The sequence below is a fragment of the Erithacus rubecula genome, assembly GCF_903797595.1.
Source record: "Erithacus rubecula genome assembly, contig: SUPER_Z_unloc_1, whole genome shotgun sequence".
In the NCBI taxonomy this organism is placed as follows: Eukaryota; Metazoa; Chordata; class Aves; order Passeriformes; family Muscicapidae; genus Erithacus; species Erithacus rubecula.
The window spans coordinates 3,064,171-3,081,019 of record NW_027635590.1 but is presented as its reverse complement, the minus strand read 5'-3'; positions in this window follow the sequence as shown (position 1 = coordinate 3,081,019).

The window sequence follows — 16,849 nt, the reverse complement described above, 5'->3', positions numbered from 1 at the left end:
AAGGGAAGGACGGAAGGAAAGGAAAGGAAAGGAAGGAAGGAAAAAAGGAAAGGAAAGGAAAGGAAAGGAAAGGAAAGGAAAGGAAAGGAAAGGAAAGGAAAGGAAAGGAAAGGAAAGGAAAGGAAAGGAAAGGAAAGGAAAGGAAAGGAAAGGAAGCACTGTTAATTCCTTCATAGGTGTTACCTTCCATTTTTTGCATGATTCATGGTTTATACTAATTTAAAAATATATTTCATTAATGCTGGACACAGGTATCTAAGTTCTTAAACACACTCTTCCAAAAACCCAGCTATTGAAAATATACATCATAATCATATGATCTGAGTACTTCTTACTTGCTTTTCTCATTTTTCAGAGACGGGTTTACACCAAACTGATTTCTAAAGAAGAGTCTTCCAAGGAATTACACTGTATGTGTACAGTACTGTCATCACAGAAGTTCACTATTGGTTTCAAACAGTGCATGAAGCTTGAAGTTTATTTTAGAAATTACAGCAGATGCAATAGTGGTATGTGCTAGTAGTCCTTGAAAATAAAGGGTTTCACAGATTTTTATTGCTGACATGTATTTCTACTATTTTAGGGCTACAAGTACTTAAAGTCTTAAATAAACTTCTGGATTTCTAAAGGAGCAAACTGGCATTTCAGAAAAGCTATCCAAATTAACTGGAGAATGACATCCAAACCCCATCCTTTGGACATGAAAGCAGTGTCTGCACACCATAATATTTTTTGTGGTACTGACACTGAGAGGAGGTCTGCAAGTGACCTTAGAGGCTAGGTAGATTTTAAACTAAGCTTTTTCCCTAGGGAGTATGACATGATGGTTTGGTTTTTTAAAAACTAGAACTGCAATTGTTTTTAACTTATTGAAAAAATACTTTTTTGTCAAGAACTAGCATATTGAAACTCAGGAAACATGGTGGGAGAACGCGTTTTGCTACTTAATTTTTGCTATTTATTTTCTAACTTCTGAAGTTCAGTTGAAGGTTAAGGCAGTATCATTAAAAGTTGTTACACCTGATCATAAAAACTGAGTTGCTGGTGCTAAGCCAGCTCCTATAAAATAATAATAACAGTAGATGTGTAACTTTAACTGGTATAACAAAACTTTATTTTTAAGTCAGTGCAGGTATGTTGATTAATGCCAGCTGTATATCTGTGCAGGCACTTCCACGATGAATGAGAAGTCAACATGGACAGCTCTTGCAGTGCTGAAGAAATTTTTGTATTGCTATGTGGCCTTTTGACAAAATCAGCAGAGCTTTGACTTAGTCTTAGTCTTAGCTTTTACTGGGGCTGTGGGACATGGAAGACAGCAGTGAGCAAGCTGCTTGTCATATATCAACCAAACCTTCTGCACTACCTCCAATATCATTGCTTTTATCTGTGCCAGCTGAAGGTGGTAGCCCACTTCTATTAAAAGTATTAAAAGCTAGTTTAAAAAAATGTTGCCACATCAGGTAGAAATTGAATTTACTGAATAAAACAATTGTATGTAAAAAGGTAAATATGTAAGATTTAGGTGTTCAGTACTTATGGAAACTAATGATTAGAAATAGCTGGTTTGTTTCCAGCTTTCCCAAACAGACTCAAGACTGTTTGGGGTAGGAGCTTTTTGTTTATTTTGTTTTGCACTTAGATATATGTGGATGGGTGCATGCTTTCCAGAGGATAAAAAAGATGTGTGTTCATGTATGCTACAGTACAACATCAAAGGACTCCAACATGTTGTTCAGCTGACTCAGAAAATAAGCAGTCTTGCACTCAAAACTCAAAGTCACTGTTCACTTATTCCTGTTTTCCTTGTGGAGTCTTTGGGATGCAAACATCACACTGCACTGCACACTGCAAGCGTAAAGGTCAAAACTGATTTCAAGCAATTTGCAGTCTTGTGTCAATCTCATGTAGCCCCTATGAGTATGACTCAAAAACAGAGGTAACCTCAGTATACAGCACCTTTTCACTGTCAGCTACAGATCTGGACTGACCGCAAAACTTAATGTGACTCTATTTCTCCCGAATGTACAGATGCTTTCCTCTACTGTATCTTAATAAATTTTGATCTCTAGCTGTGAGACAAGTGAGTCTACTAGTAGTCTGAGGTCACTGAGATATATTTCCATGCATAATCCAAAAGAATAAGCCAGAAAATATAGTATAGTCTTTCCTTAAAAGAAATACACTAGAATTTATCATACCCCATAGAAATACCCCACCAGCCTAATCAATCTGTTTGGACGCAAGTTTTTGTTTTGTTTTTTTAACTGAATTTGCTAGCTGTGTTAATCTTTTTAGCTTCTGTGAATCTCCCTGATAGATAAGATACCTGATATACTCACAGTTGGATGTGCAAGGGCCACAGCACCAATCCTTCACAAAATGTGATATTCTAGTTCCCTGTTTAGATTATTTTATATTCACATTGAAAAGAGGTGATGACTTTGCAGTCAAATAATAACCTGTGCTTTACACACTGCACACATTAACAGCTGTTCACTGAGTGTATCTTGTATCACTCTCCTAAAAACACTTAAAAATATGTTAAACTTAGCACTGTACTCACAGTAATTTAAACTACACTGTGTATTCTAGCAAAATAAATGAAAAATAAGTGAAAATTATTTCTGCATTTTCATCATAAGCCACTGAAAATCTTCAGGTTACACCAAAAGAATGGAAAAAATTTGGAGGGGCTATGTAAAATACAGTTGCTTCTACCTTTTTTCCAATAACTTTTACATTCCTGGAGAGTGATGGGGTATGGTGGTGTACCGATGTTTGTGAAGATGCAAATTTCAGCAGTTTTGCAGGAACAATAGCAACATCAAATTAAATACATTACATTTTATTATTTTTATTAGCCCTTCCAACTTTGAATTTGCTAACATTAAGTACTTCTTCAAACAAGTCTTGTTAACACATGCTTAAGAGTGCATACTGCTGGGCATGTGGAGATGTGTTACAAGACTACAGCTGCCTGCAGCATCTTCTCATTGTTGTTCAAAAATTATTGAGTAATTCTGATTATATTATGCTTGGGATCAGACAACTATCTCGTTAAAAAATAAGGATTATTTCTCCCCATTCTTATTACCCTAATGTAGTATTGGCTCAGAAGGGTCACCACAAGCTTTACCTAAAGGGTTTGAAATAAAACAAATTAAATGCAAGCTGATATATTTAGTCTGTTGATATTTGACATATACAACAAAGTGTTGGAATAGATTTAGCACTTGACCACAACCTTGGGGCAGAGCGATTCTTACCTGACACAAAAACTTTCCCCTTTATATTTACTTCAAAAACACCAAAGTTTGTCAGAGGGATGCTCTTTCATGGGTATTTGCAATCATGATAACTTATACCTGTAAAATTGCTTCCTACCTCCCATTATCCTCGGTGAAAAATTGGTCTGAGCAGCAGTCTGGACTTAAAACTAGTTCTTATTTTAAAAAAAAGTAAAATAATAATTTAGGCATCTATAAATACCTTCATAAAAGCTCCTCCTGATTTTACATTTTCTGAATACCTAAAAGTTTTCAACAAAAGTATCATATGATATTGGCCTTTTGGCCTGATTTTCTCCCTGTGCCACTCTAAGAATAGAAAGAAGGCATGTGAATCAAATGCAAACAGTATATAGCAAACATACTGTATGTCAGTTTGGAATGGGCATCAGAGCCATTTTTTGTGGACAGTTCTCCCAAATGTCATGAAGAAGCACTCTTGTGAATTAGGATGTGTAGATTAAAAATGCCATAAATGTGTTGAGAAAAGTGAGAAACATTTTACTTTACACATGGGAAAGACTGTGCACAGACTGAATACAAATTTTGGCCTAGGCTTGCCACCTCTACCCACCCTACTGATTCAACTGGAAATTCATTCAAGGAAAGAATTTCATCCAAGAGAAGAAAGCAAGAGAATATGTATTTTTTAAACAACTGGTGCATTGTCCATAGGTAGAGAAGATAAAAAAACACCCAGAAGGTTTTCTAATTGATTGAGAAAACCATTAATGTTACTCAGTCTTAATATGATAAAGCAGTGTGAAAGAGACAGTGTTGCAAGGTTAAATAATTAATTTCATAATTAGTGAAATGGGTAATATTTCCTTAACCCAAAACTCAGGAAACAATCTGTAAATGCACAGATCTTCCTTTTGCTGAAAAAAAAAAAAACAAAAAACAAAAATCAAGCATGTAGCATGATTTGTAAAGATATAGTAAAGTAAAAGTATAGTGAAGAACCTCTGTGTTGTATTTTTTGAGAGCATCTCAATTCCAATCATTCAGGCATTTACATAAACATTCTCAAAATTATATGGCATATTATAAACTTGTTACTTTTACAGGAGGCATCTATTTCACTGAAATCTCACTGATTTTTTAATGAACATATCTGAACTAAAATAAAACTAATTCGTTACCTGTAGATTCATTCTCCTAGAGTATTTGTTATGTATTATTTTAGTGCTTCACTGTGGCAGACCATACATAAGGGAAAAAAATTCACAATGTCTATCCTTCTTGATTTCTTTATGCTTTGTTCCATTTTCTCTATTAGGTGTTCCTCATGCTATTATCTTAATTAAATCTTGTAAATAAATAAAAGGAAAATAAAATAAGCCTGCAGATGAACAGCCACTGTAGGGAAAACATTTTATCAGTAGATATTCTTCCGTAGGAAACAGAGTTTTTGCTCTTCTTTTCATGAAGTTGGTTTTTTTTGTTGTTGTTTTGGGGGTTTTTTGGGTTTTTTTTAAATTCTCCTCCCTATCCAGTAAACATCAGCACATCTGTGACACTTTCCATACCAGAAAGCAGTCTGACTGGACACCACACTCAGATAATCACTTCTCACTTTTATATAAGTAATGCCAGCTGACTCTCATATTCATGGGGTCATAAATGACTCTTCTGAATGCCATTTAGTTCAATTTCTTACTCAGCCACAAACACATTGCCCAAGTCTGTTGTCCGCTGGGCCTTTGATTTCTCCAAGGATGAAGATTCCAAAATCTCTATATAGGCTGCATTCTGATCACTTTTTATAAAAGTGTTTTATTTTTCTTTTATTCAGATGGACTTTAGAGTTGTCTTTTTATTTTGTGATTGCTGTCACAACACCACTAGAAACAGCTTATTTTTATCTTTTTTGCACTCTTCCTTTGAGTATTTACTCAAATTGAAAATATTCCATCTAAGCCTTCTCTTTTCCAGGCTGAACCAGTCCCAAGTCACTCAATTTCTCTTCAAAGAAAGAAATGTGCTAATTCCTTCATCATATTTGTGTTCCTGGCATGGACTTCTCTCCTGCAAGTCCGTGAGTCTCTACTGGGCAGCACAGAGCTGGACACAGCTCCCCAGATGTGTCTTATTAGTACTGAATAGAAGGAAAGATCACCTCCCTTGACCTTCAGACAATTTTCTTACTAATGCCACCCAGGAGGCTGCTTTACCTGGCTTGTATTGTGCTGCTGCACTTTACAAGAGTCTCTAGACAGTACCCTTTCTTTCCTGACCTGTTGCAAAAACAATTGCACAAAAGGACTGTGGATTTGTCCAACATGAAATTTAAAAATATACCTGGGGCTGAAAAAATTTATCAATAACTATAGAGTACTGTTATTTGATGATTATGTATCTCACTTGCATCTTAACTTGTTCATCTTTGTATACCTAGCCAAATATAATGGCCAGAGGGACTCTGGAAATAAGGCATGTAGAAATTTGTATTCTTTGGCCGTCGATTCCCCACTGTTACATATAAAAGTACACCTCAAAAGCTTCCTTCTGTGTTATATGTGGTTATATGTGGTTGAAAAAGGTAACAGATTTATCATCTCACACAGCTAAAAATAAGATCAAAATCAGGCTCCAGCTGAATACATAGAAAAGGAGTAAGGTGTACAGCAAAATCAACAGCCTAATGATGATGTTATTTACTGTAGTTTCTTCTTGAGAACAATTGAGTTTGTTTAAACATTGTACTACTCATTTACATGACAATGCCTTTTCTTTTTGCCCTTTCAGCTTTTTTAAAAAATCAAATTGAAATATTTCTATTTTTATTGTGTATTTTAATTTTTTTTTCTCCCTGCAAGAATGAATGATACTGAGTTATCCAAACTGTAAAATTAAATTAAATTAAAGCTTCAGAAATATTTGAAAAAAAAAAAACTTTTTCCTGTACTGAAGGTCTGCACAATTAAATCTTAAAAGTAATCTTAAAAGTTTTATTTTAGAAATAACATTGCTTTAAATATGCAGATATTATTTGGAGCAAGCACATGGAGCTGTCTTTTATTTTGGGAGTATTTGGAAATATATAATCAAATAAACTTCTTTAACCCCAGCTTCCTGAGCTAGAAGTCTATCACACATCAAATTCAGATGTAGCATAAAAGCAAAGCATATTCCCTTGCAATTTGTCTTTTACCCTCCAGTGTAAAGAATGAAGAAGGACTACTATGATGAATCAGGATCATTCAATGACCAATGGACCAATTTTCTCATGCTTAGATATTTTAGCTCCTATCTATTATACAGAAAGTAAGACCTCTAGCAGCATTTTCAGTACTGATGTTGCTATATGTCCAAAAGAAAAAAAAAATTCAGATGTTTGAGTTCTTAAGATCTTCACATGAAGAGGAGCCAACAGTTATCTTAATGACCCAAATCTATGGAAGCAGTCAAAGTTTTGAATAGAAGATAGTTGTCATTCTACAACCAAGACAAGGTGGAGATGATAGTTTGGGAATGAGGCACAGTAATGGGATGGTCATTTTAAATACCATCATGAGTTAATCTGCAGTTAAAGAGATAAAAGATACATGATTTTGAGATTGTTCAGCATAGAATGTACAAAAAAATCTTTCATGAGATCATCCCCCTGCATTTTCATTGCAAAATACAGAAGCTGAAGATAAGGCTGCATTCTCCAGGCTAGATGTAAACAGAGAGAAGTGTTCTGACCCATTGCAGAAATATATTCATATGCCTGATTCATGTGACCACTGAAATGTGTTCCTATATAACCAGGATATTCTTGATTATTTGTGCCACCTGGTTTTTCCAAAACAACTTCTAACAATTGCAGTCTACACAACACTGAACTTATGAACAGCTCTCATCCATAAATGAGATTTGTTCAATGCCAAATTACATGGGTAATGCATTTTACACCAGCTAATGACTTAGTAATAATTTAAATTTATAAACTCCACAGAAAATCTCTTATAAAGCAGGAAAATTTAAGACTTTTTTGCTGTATTTTGTTTATTCTCTAGCAAAGTTCTAGAGTTTCTAAGCTTTTACAAAGGAATAATTCAAGGAAATTTTGACCATTTCTCTAATTTGTATTATGCTATAAAATATTGTACTCGTGACTCAAGTGCATGATATTCTGGCTATTGGGACCAATTCACACCCTACAGGAATCAATAGTGACTTCTTTGACTTTGGCATTTGGATTCTTAACTATCTGTAAACCCCACTGAATTCCAAAAACATTTGTATCTCTGTCTTCTATCTGATATAAATAATTACTAGCATTTACTCTCATAATTGAAGGAGGGAGTAGAACAAGGAACAAGTAGAGAGGAACAGCCTTGGGTATTACATTTAGCTGCTTAAATAAAACTTAGTAGTCACTGTTTCATTCAACTTATTTTTGCAGAATTCACACATCATGCTCTCTGCCAGATGACTAATTGGTTGGTTCCCAGAACTATGATATCACTGATATTAGTAAGACTTCGTGTAATGAGTTGCACGACTAGAGTGTTGGCATGGAGAGTTACAGGCTGTTCAGAAGGGATAGACAGGGCAGGCATGGGGGAGGAGTAGCACCACATGAAAAAAAAAAGGTTTAAAAGCTAAGGAAGTGTTGTAGTGGGTGTCTATTACCAGTGGCCTAGACTGGTTGTAGCACTGATAAGATATTCTACAAGCAATTAAGAGAGATCAGCAACCTTTGGCCCTATGGGGTATTTCAGTTTCCCAGGCATATGGGAACACTGTACTGCTGTGACAAGCAAGCTGGGAAACGTGTGAAGCTTGTGGGAGAAAACTTCTGGTCATAATTACTGAGTGAGTCAACTAGGAAAGATGCACTCCTGGGTTTCTAATTTGTGGATAGAGGTCTTCTGGGATGCACAGTGACTGGCTTTGTCACAGTTATCATGAAATGGTTGAGTTTAGAACTTTCAGTGTAATGAGTACAAAGGTCAGCAGAGTTACTCCCCTGGATTTCAAGACAGCAAACTTTAAACTACTCAGGAAGCTACTTAACACTGAAGACTGAGAATCTGCCTTTGAGGACTTAGTAGTCTATGGCTACTGGAGGTTTTCTAAGAACCGATTTTAAAAGCTCAGGAGCAGACAATTCCACCACGTCTTAAGTCAAGCAAATGGGACAAAAGAGCGGTTTGGCTGAACAGGGAACTCAAAAGAAAAAATCTGGACAGTAAGATAACCCTTCAAGACTGTCAGTGTTCAACAGGTATTTGGAGAGACCTTAGTAACACACATTATTTTTTAGCTAGCCCTGAAGAGATCAATCAGTTGTACAAAATTATTATTCTACATATTTTCCAGTTGAATTATTCTATTCTATTCTATTCTATTCTATTCTATTCTATTCTATTCTATTCTATTCTATTCTATTCTATTCTATTCTATTCTATTCTATTCTATTCTATTCTGAAATGTTGCCACTTCTGCCTGTTTTCATAGAACCATAGAACCAGTGAATACCCTGAGATGGAAGGGACCCACAAGGACCATTGAAGTCCACCTCCTGGCCCAACACAGAGCAGCCCCAAGTCACATCATGTGCCTGAGAGCATTGCCTAAAAACTCTGGCAAACTAGGTGCTGTGACCACTTCCCTCTGGAACATGTTTCAGTGTTTGAATGAAGATGGTTGGTATTACTGGTAGCCAGAGAGAAGAGACCAGTATATGCCCCTTGCCTTCCCCCCATGAGGAAGAAAAGAGGTCTCCCCTCAGTCTCCTCTTCTCCAGGCTGAACAGACCAAGTGACCTCAGCCATTTCTCATCGGGCTTCACCACTGGGTCCTTCTCTACCTTTGCTGACCCGCTTCAGATGCTCTCTAACAGCTTAAGATCTTCCTTATTCTGTGTCACCCATTTCTGCCCCAGCACTGGAGGTGAGGCTGCCCCAGCTCAGAGCAGAGCAGGACAATCCCCTCCCTTGCCCGGCTGTGCTGCTGTGCCTGATGCAGGACAGGGTTGGCCCTCCTGGCTGCCAGGGCACTGCTGGGTCATGCTCAAGTTGATATCAATCAGGACCCTCAAGTTGCTTTCCATGACACTGTTTTCCAGCCTCTAATTTTCCAGCCTGTCTATAAATCTAAGGTTGCCCCATTCTGAAGAATCTGGCACTTGCCCTTTTTCAATTTCATATGGTTGGTGATTGTCCAGCCTTCTAATCTGTCTAGGTCTCTCCATAGTTCCCCTCTGATTTCAAGGGAATCAATGTATCATCTGAAACTATCCCAATTTAATATTTTAAGAGGTTGTGGTGAATTTTTGCAATGCTGTAGAAGCCATAGAAGTATAATAACTATCTCATTGTCACTCTTAACAAATTAAGATGTTTCTCACCAGGAATAACAATGTTGCAATTGGCTCAAGATGAATGGATTATGTTACATTCAATAGCTCTACAGCCTAATGTGACAAGTCCAAATGTTTTTGGAATAATCATATTTAGTCACTTTACTGTAACACATTGAAGCATTTCATTAAATTAATCAGTATACAGTATTCAAGAGAATGACTATAGATCAGATGAAAAAAGGAAAAATAGAAAGCAGTTCATGTTTTTATCTTTCAGTAAGATAAAATATCAAATGTTACAGAGATTGATTAATTAATTTTAATTTAGAAGTCAGAGGTATTGAAAATTTCCTGGATAGGATTAAAAGATTCAAGCGCCTCTGGGAGGGTTTGGATTACATTCCTTGTAAATATTTTCCTCAGAGGTTTTAAAGGTTTCTAAACTAAATAGTGAAAAAAATAATGGTATGGACTTCCTGAGATGTGATTTAATTTTAATATTGTTGATTTTTTCTCACTTAAAAATGTGATCTGTGTTGGTTTGCCACCTATTTCTCAGTCCTACTCTGAGCTGTTGATGAATGATTACTCATAAACCCTCTCTTTCCACTTCCAGCATCATTGTAGAAAGAGGCTCTATCTCTGAACACATAAAATGGGAGCTGAGTAATTCTTAAAACTTTTTATAATTCCTTTCAGATTTATTCTGTGCATGGGGTTAAGCATAACATCTTCATAGCCTTTAAAGTCCACTTGTAGCAACAATTTTGAATACTACTCAATCAGACTTTGTATTAGCTTGGCACAGGTATGAAATTCACAGAGAATGAAGCACTTAATTACAAGCCACTGGATTCATCAACCTGTGTACTGAGACATTAGAAATATGTTGTCTCTTTCTTAGGGAATGCAAGTAAGAATAAGTAGGTAATGTCACCTTCATCATCTTTCTGGTCTTGTGAGGAATTGCTCATTAATTGAATGTAGCAATTTATTAAGTTTTGTGATGTCTATTTCTCTATATATCATATCCATGAGAGGTGCAATTACTGTATATCACTATACATTGCTGTATTTCTGGACATACCTTTGTCCAAGAGAAAATACCTGAAGTATTCACATGAAAAATAAACCAGATACATACAGCAAATTATAAGCTTAAAAAAAAATTAAATAGATCTAGGTAATAATATATATGCTTAAATAAGGAATGAGTTTAATTTAAAAGAGAAATATTGTCTGCAAAGAACTTCTATCATGTGTCTAGTGAAAAAAATCAAAACTTCTTAAGCATTATTTATCTTCTATGTTCAACTAGGATTTATAAAATAAAAGCCGAAATGAATCTAATCTTCAGCTTGCCAGTAAAATAATATTCTTTCCCATATAAATGAAAAGCTAAGGTCCACAAAAGCTTGATGTAGGTCAAGGAAAAGACCCAGTAAGAAGAGTTAACGTAGCACCAGCAGGGCTACAGCCAAAAGTCCAGGTTCTGTGGGTGCAGTGGCACATCCTATCAGAGAATTGTGAAGATCTTTTTATGATATACCACACTGATGCTCCTACAACATAGATGCATCACAAATGGCTATTTCTCTTAAGAATTTTTTTAGGTTTTAGTTTTTTGTTTTGCTTTGTTGATATTTTGTTTGATTTTGTGGGGGGCAGAGTTGTTTGTCTGTGTTTTGTTGTCATTATTGTTTGTTCATTGCTTTTTCCCCCAGCAATTAATTTCCCTCCCAAATCATTAAAACTGTTTTGGGGTCAGAAAGAAGATCAGCTTTCAAATTGCTCTGAGATCCAGTTTGGTTTCATTTGATTCCCTAGCTTACACTGAGTACTTCAGGTGCACACTGTTGACATAATTCAGTAGAGCTATCAAAAGAATTTACTAGAATATAAAATGTATTTATCATATAAGGTGCAATAAATACAGAAAACTTAATAAAGACTTTTAGAATTTTTTTAATACATGTAAAGCAAAAATTGTGACTAAGAAGAGACAACAGGGAGAAGATTTAGTTTCAAAATCTTATACCAGTTGTTTACTGGCTTGAAACAGCACAGTAGTATATACTTAGATAATTGTCATACTTGTTTACACAATTTTTTGGAAATTTTACAACTCAAAACTGGAAAAAAGAATGCAAAAGATTTAATATCTAATCCAGTCAAGTACAAGGTACAGAATCTGTTGTTGCTTACAAATGTCTCAACTTATTCTCATATCTCCTCCCAGCACTGGCCAATGAAACATTTTTGGTTTAATGTACCCTCTTTGCTTCTCTTGTAGATGCCAAATAAACAAAGGCCTATGACATACGAATGATAAATGTCTCCATAATCAGCTGTTTTGATTAGAGTCTGGATGCACAATGATATTCCAGTGAGGAATGAGTTAGTTTTATAAATTTATTTATGTTCAGCTGGTTGTATTAGTCATTTTATACCTTAACTGTGATGGAGGGTGGTAAGACATTAATAAATAATATTTTTAAATTGTGAATTATATTAATTATGTACATTTCCAAGACCAATATCCATGGCTATTGTTCAAAAAGCTGAAAAAAATTGTCATGATTTAAATCAAAACAAATTTGTAGATGAGAAAGTTTAAATAGGTTTTCATATCCAGGAATTAATTTCATTCCAATACTTTTGTTTTGTCTCCCCTCACCATGATTGGTGAGTACAATCATCAGTAAAATCTAAGTTTTAGTCAGAACTGTTACCCATGCTGACCATTCTAAATTATTGGCATTTTACCCAATGAATAATGAAACTAGTTCTAGAACCATGGTAGTAAAGGTCATTTCAGGAATACTACTCTGGCTGCATTCATGGGAACCTTTGGAAAATTCGTGGCAAGCAGAAATGAAAAAAATCTCAGTGGTATAAAGGAAAGCTATGAAAATGCTAATTTTTCTACCTACAGTTACTGCTTGTCTTTTCTTCTGATTTTTTAATAGTTCTTCTCTTACCTACTAGGAAGAAGCAGAAAGAACAAAGCAGGAACATCTGGAAAACAAATACCTCAGGAAAAAATTAAATTCTTCCCTGAAGAGTATGTCATGTGCTGTTAATAAGTTTAATATGCAATGCCAACCATATTTGACAAACAGTTAATATTAGCTGCAAATATTGACCTTTTTCTGTGTATGCAAATCTAAGAATAATAAAAAGCAAACCTAAGAATAACAAAAAGCCCTTACCTTGTCAGAGAATTGCATTCTATGTATCACAGATTTGTCAAAGCAAATTACTTCATCTAGGCAAACAAGTGCCTTGGAGTAGAGCATAACACCCAGGGTCTTGATGTCACTGAACATAAACAGTATTTTAGTAGAGGCACTTAAGAACACTAAATGTGTGATAATAGTTAAAAACTAAACAACCTCCATGTGTTGATGTGAATTTTAAGGGTATATGACAACTGTTTGTGAAAGGGTACGAACTAGCAAGGAAACTTCCATCCTGAAAGTAATCCAATGGAAGTTTTTGAATCCCATAAAGCAAATTAAATACTTGGTCTGGTACAAAAGTGAAAGTACAGCCAGCATTTTGTTTTGTGCCTTGGGGACTGCATAGTTGTAGAAGTTCTGTAGAAGGAGAAACATGTTACAGATGATGAAGAGCTTAGCTGTTAGGGGGAGCAGCATTACTGTCATACTGTGACAGACTGAAAAGCTGTTGGCTCAAACACTTAAAATCACTAAAGGACTTTGCTCACTGCAGCAAAGTGTGCAAAGAAGCAGCTGCTCACCGGTGATCACTGAAGCCATCCTCCTCTCACTCCCAATGGGTTATAAAGGATTAACATGGGTACTAGGGTATGGAGGGATCACTGAAGCCTTGGGGACAGCTCACCATGACAAGGGGAGATGTGCCCAGCTGTGGGGCATCTTTCCAGGAGGGTTGAGACGACTAATCACAGCCCATTCAAGGACAGCCCACTCAAGGGACATCCCAGGGCAGGGCTGCGGGCAGAGCCTGGCAGGCCCATTGTCCTCCACAGTAAACAAGAGGAATGTATCCACAAAGAAAGCAAAACCCAGCAGCTGTGTGGAAAATAAGCTGTGTCTGGGTTTGGCAGGAATAGGCCATAGTCCAGAGACTAATCTACTGAGGCTGAGTCTGTTCACATTACCCCCAGCAGAAATGGGGGACCTGAGATTTTGGGGGTGTGATAGCAAACCTGACCTGCTTAAGATGAAAGGGGTGAACACCACCACCAGAGGCTACAAGCAGATGCTGTGGAGAATGGATAGTGGTTTTCATTATGCAAACTGGTTCAGCTGTAAAACTCCCCACCCCTGAGGAGGCCAGATTCACACAGGACATGCATATGAGAGGCAGCAGAAGAGGTCATAAACCACCAAAGACCACTGAAGCACCCCCAAAACTGATTTCTAAGGTCTTCCACCAGAGAACAGATGCAATTCATAGAATTGCAACAGATCCAAAGCTTGTAGCAAAAGATGGTATAAAACTACTCCCAGTACATACAGGGAGCTGCTGGATGTTCCCACATATTCCTGAACATATATTAATCCATTGCACTTAATGTTTTGTGGGACTCCCACCCCTAAGAATCTCAGAGGAGGAGAAATAAAAGGGACACAGACAGATTCACAGAGAATGTGGCTATATTTCTACTTTGTCTGTTGCTCTCACTTTCTCTTTTCCCTCTTTTTTTTTCTGTTTCTCTCTATCTCTCTCTCATACATTGGCTGTTAAATAAAATCCATACTATTGACTTTGGCATATGGTCTTGTTTGCACCTTAGGCATCTCTCTGATGATGGGATCATAATACGTATTGCTAATTCATTTTTTCTGTTTTAGAAACCCCAAAAACAGCATGGCAACTACTTAATTAGACTAAATTAAAACAATGGATAGAGGAGTGACAGGAATGCATGTCTTATGAACAAACCCATGACAAAACCAGGCAGACAATACAGATACTAGCAATGAATAATATAGATGCAAAACTCACCTGGCTGAGTGAACTCTGCATTGGAGTTTATTATTTGCTGCTGCAGCAAGTTATGTTACTGTACCACTCTTTTCCCCACCATTTCACTCTTGCAAAGAAGATGGTGTTTTCCCTCTTTCAAAAAGCTGTCCTGATTGCAGTCAGGCATAGACAGGCAGCCACAAGAGCAGACCCTTCTCTGAGGGTGGAAAGTTCCTGCTCTGTTTTCATGGGGAGAAAAGAGTGTTTCAAGAACTATCTCTCCACTGTGGGAGCATTAGCGATGGGAACAGGCCTGATGGAAAATGTGTTTGAAATCCCTCATGTCAGTCAGACTCAGCACATCTGAAGACTGCATTAGTTTATATCAGCTGTCTGGCCTCTCCAAAGCCTGTTGCAACCTGATCCCTGAGGCACGAAATTAACTCTGCAGTGACAGTCTCAGTACACCATGGGTGAAAACATTTCTTTTTCTATAAATTCAGTTTCAGTCAAATTGGAAATCTTTATCTTCAAATGTTACTCTTGATCAAATTCTTTCCCTATCTTCCTTACAGCCACATGAGAAGCATTAACCTGCCAGACTCTCAGATCGTGCCTCTTTCAGTGTAGCCTAATGATTTCCCAAGAAACACTTCACAAAAACATTTGACCAGTTCCTTTCTTAGCACTTAAATCAAATTAAAATAGATAACATTGCCTTATCTTAAAGCATAAGCAATATAGAATCTGAATCAATGCACTTATATCTTTTCAGCTTTCTACCTCTCAAGTATACCTTTGGCATACTTGTTTTAGAGCAATTTCACTATATTCCTCTAGAGTCTGCCTCCTTACACTAGATAGTTCTCATGAACACATTCACAACCTTTCTCTAATAGTATTCTTTCTAATTAATCTCTTTTTTCCCCCACCCAATAGTTAGAAGTGCAAAGATTATATCTGCTTTAGGAACTTTATGTTACTAACACTATGAAATTAGTTTCAAACAATTGAGATAAAATAATCCTTGTTTTAATCTTTATGCTTTAAAATAAAAACTGTAATAATAAATTAGGGAATAAAACACAGGGAAAAAAAATCTCATTACCTTGGACAGCAAAAGCAGACACAATGCTACCCACAGCATACAGGCAGTAACAACATATATGTCTTTTATAATTTCATCATGAAAATGAAAATTCAAAGCATAAATTAACTACAAATTTAACCATGCTTTGGAAAATACATATACATTTACATATATTGCTGGTAAGAGAGAATTTATTTGTAACTAGCTACATGTTTTCTATACTATGCCATTCAAGAACAGATTAAAATAATTAAGATGATTATTTAATTTTAAAAGGAACCAGAAAGAGCAACAATATCAACAAAAGGTGTTTTATGTATGGTAGCACAACATTTTGCACTAGGTTACTTTATTGAGTTTTATATAAAAACACTCAGAGAAATTACTGATGCAGCAGATAAAACATACAGCCTCAAAAGAATTTGTTTTTCCACAGTCCAGTAATGAGATTAAGGAATTAACATAAACTATGTTGCATCTAGATGGTGTATGTTAGAGTTAATAATATTTTCAGGCTAGATTTATGTTTTCTGTTTGTTAGGGCAGGGTAGGTTTTTCAAAGCTATCTATGAGGGAAGCTTTAAGCTTAAATTTATAAGACAAATAGTGAATTTTTTTAAACCAGCTTTCTTGATTTGTGTTTAACCAGAAAAGGAAGTGTAGTCATTTAAGAGTTCTGAGCACAATTGCATTAACAAGCTTAGTTAAATATAGTTTCTAAGACAGAGGGAGATATGCACAAGCTAAATATTATGAGGTTTCCCTGCTCTATTTATCCTGTGAGCCTCAAAAACTCTTTAAATCCAGTGTTGTATGTGTATGTTATTAATTTTAGTGACATGCATTCCTTCTGCAATGACTGCAACCTTCTGCAATCAGTCAAGAATTTAAAAATAAAAAAAAAAAATTAGACATTTAGAATTCCAGTATCATAGAATCAGAGAATTCCAGAATGCATTAGGCTAAAAGGAACCTTAAGATTACCTAATCCAGACTACCAGCCATGATGGGGGCACCTCTCACTGGACCTGGCTGTGCAAAGGCCCATTCAGCCCATCTCTGCACACTTCTAGGAATTGGGCATCTACAACTTCTCTGGGTCACCTCTTCCAGTGCCTCAGTGCTGCTCTCTTTTAGTTTGAAATCATTCCCCCTTGTCTTGTCACTACATGCCCTTGTAAATTGTCTCCCTTCATTTTTCTTGCAAAATCC